A 3,123-nucleotide genomic window follows, 5' to 3' on the forward strand; every position below is an offset into this window, starting at 1 on the left:
GTCACCTCCAGGGCAGGCAGAGATCGAACTCATGCTGAAGTGGCTTTAGCTTCTTAGTGCTGTGCTTTAACCCGCTGCGCCACCAGGGAGGGCTGGAGGTAGGGGCTTTAAAGAGGCAGTTCAGTTCATTTGGGAAGGCTTAGGACAGAGAGATGGCCAAAGGGAAGATCAGGGATAAAACAGAACAGACAGCCATCTCCAAGTCAAGGGAGAGGCTTCTGAAGAAATCAGCCCTGTGTCCACCTTAATTGTGACTTCTAGCTTCTGGAATTGTGAGAAAATGAATTTCTGCAGTTCAAACCACTCCGTTTGTGGAGCCTTGTTCTTGCACCTTAGAAAATTTTGATAGGGATTTCTTCCCAGACAGAGTCTCAACATCATTTTGGTCTTGGAGTCCCATGAGCAGAGAAATTGGTTCATAGAGGCTTCTGATCTACAGAAATGTGAGATAATAAATGGTAATTTGGAGTCACTAATATGTAATGCTCTATTTTGCAATAATGAAAACTAATGAAATATCTTAAATTATTACTGTGTGAATGTGTCTATTAAACATTTTAGAATGATATTTTAAAATTTTGCAATCTTGAAGATGTGGGTAGAAAGTATTTACTTCATGTTGAAATTTAGTTTATATTCAAGCTGTTTAGGTGGAGGAGATGCTAACTCTGAACCCAGGTTGAATTGAAGTAAGTCAGGATTTGAGGATGAAAGAGTCAAAAGTTGCAGTTGGTAGAGATTCGTGCCAGATGATTGCTGAGTATGTAATGCCTCAGAATTCAGAATATTTTTTAAAGATTTACTTATTTATGCATACAGAACTGGGGTACAGGCCAGAGGTGCAGGGGCAGCGAGAGGATTCACCAGAGACAGAGTGGGGAGCAGAGCAGGGAGATTGCTGAAGTACACTGCTAATTCAGCATATTTTAATTACTCTCATCATTTCATTATTACCATCTAAAGATAAAACTCAAAAAGTCAAAAACTCTTGGATAAAGTAATAACAAGTGATTGATACCCTGGAGTCAAATTCCTTCCCAGGGTCCACAATGCAAGAAGTAATTCAGTCAACTCATGCACAGATGTATATCACCTATGATCTACAGCTTTCTGAGAACTTTCTGCCACTATATGTCATTGCCACAAGAACTATGTTGGTTCATCCTAAGTAATTGACCTACCTCAACAAGTTAAAGATAACTTTGTGGCTTTAGAAATGAAAACCTATGACTAAGGAACATTTTTTTAATTTCTAGTATAAATCACAACCACAGAGGAGAGAAATGGGGTCAAGTACAGATTTTGCAGGCTAAGGGGGGTAGTTGAGTTTTCTACATACTGCAGTTTCCTCTGAATATGAGGAGTCTCATAGACTCCAATATGAATATGAGTCTCATAGACTCCAAAATTTATACCAAAATATAATTTGGTCTCATTTTTTCCTGGGTAGTGTCACTTAACTAATTCTATATTTTTATCCACATTGTGGATTATTATTCATAATTCCTTATTTTTCATTTTTGAGTACGTTCCTCATAATTAACTTCTCAGATTTCAGGCAAGAGAAAAATAATGAAAAATATAAATAGCAATATTATGGTTTATTTTTGTTCACTTATTATTTTTACCACCCAAAATAATACATAGAGGGTACATGGTATTTATGTACAAACGAATGAAAATTCTGAAATACTTGGGTTTTTTTTTTGTTTTCATTGTTGTGAATTTTCTACTCATATCCTTTGTCATTTTAATGACTAATATTTTATTATTAGACTATCAAACATTATGTATATAATTAAATCAAGCTCTAAATCTTTCAGTATGATATATTAAATATTCCTAAAATTTTACAACTATTTTCTTAAAACCCAAGAATTTCCTTAATCAGAGATCAAGAATTCACCTATTTTGTCTTCATTTAAATATTATTTTTAAACAGTTAATTCATTCATCCACTTGACTTTTTTCTTTTTTTCATGTGTGCTTTGACAGGATCTAAATCAATTCTTTCCTTAGTAAATCAGCTGACTTTTAGTTGCAGAAAATTCAATCTTTTAGAAAAGGAATTTGTTAAATGGATATTTGCTAACTCACACAGTCACCAAGGGGTTTAGATAACCAGTTTGGAGGTTGTACAGTCCAATGCCAAACTTCGATCAGTTCTCTCTGAGAAACTGTGTTACTCCAGCTGAACCCTGAAACTATACCTCATACAGTTGACACCACTGGCTTTGGAGATGCCGGAAATTTCTGTCACTTGTTGTCCAAGATATTCAACCTTGCCTCAAAACCCCTGCCACCAGAGAGGACTCCTCATATTCCTTGCTTCTTTAGTGTACTGTCCTCAATATTGATTCAGTGAAACTGACACATAAAATAATCACCACAATTAGGTTAGTCAGGTAAAAGATAAAAAGTTGTATGTGTTCTTCATTTGGCATTTTACAGATCCAGGCTGTTTGGAGTTATAAAGATCTAGAATATTTGCTTGTAAATTCTGAAATTGTAACATATATATCCTAAGTGTTCAGGACTTGCTCGCTCTCTGTCTATCTTTGAAATATGATATTCTAGGGAAACCCAATTATTTGTGCGCGTTGATAAAATTAACTGTTCTCAAATTACCACTCTATGGTAATTTCTGTGTGTGTGAGGAATAAGGATTAAAGCAATTTGTCAATTTCTTCATTAATTTCTTCATTAACTTTAACTTTCTCATTTTCTCTAACACACAAGACTACTTTTCCCCTAAAGATTATTTTGGTATATTATTAAAATATTGCACAAACAATTTAATAACTATGTCAGGATATGTTCATAAGCATTCTGCTGGGTATGGAGGGGGCATTATGCAAAAACTGATGACTCTAAGTGGGAAAACATGGCAATAAATCCCAACTGTGCAGATAAAACTAAAGGTTAATTTTTATTTTTAGTATATAAGAAAATACCAAATAAAGTTGATGTGTTTGATTTAGTAAAATGACCTTTGACATAGCAATATATGATTTGAATATTAGCTTCAAATTGTTCATAAAATTTGCTTTTGATAGTCAAAATTTCTTTTTTTTTCTTTTTTTAATATTTTGCTTTCTTGAAAGTTTTGACCGGCATATATAT

Source organism: Condylura cristata, unplaced genomic scaffold (genome assembly GCF_000260355.1).
Source record: "Condylura cristata isolate star-nosed mole 26May11 unplaced genomic scaffold, ConCri1.0 scaffold00012, whole genome shotgun sequence".
In the NCBI taxonomy this organism is placed as follows: Eukaryota; Metazoa; Chordata; class Mammalia; order Eulipotyphla; family Talpidae; genus Condylura; species Condylura cristata.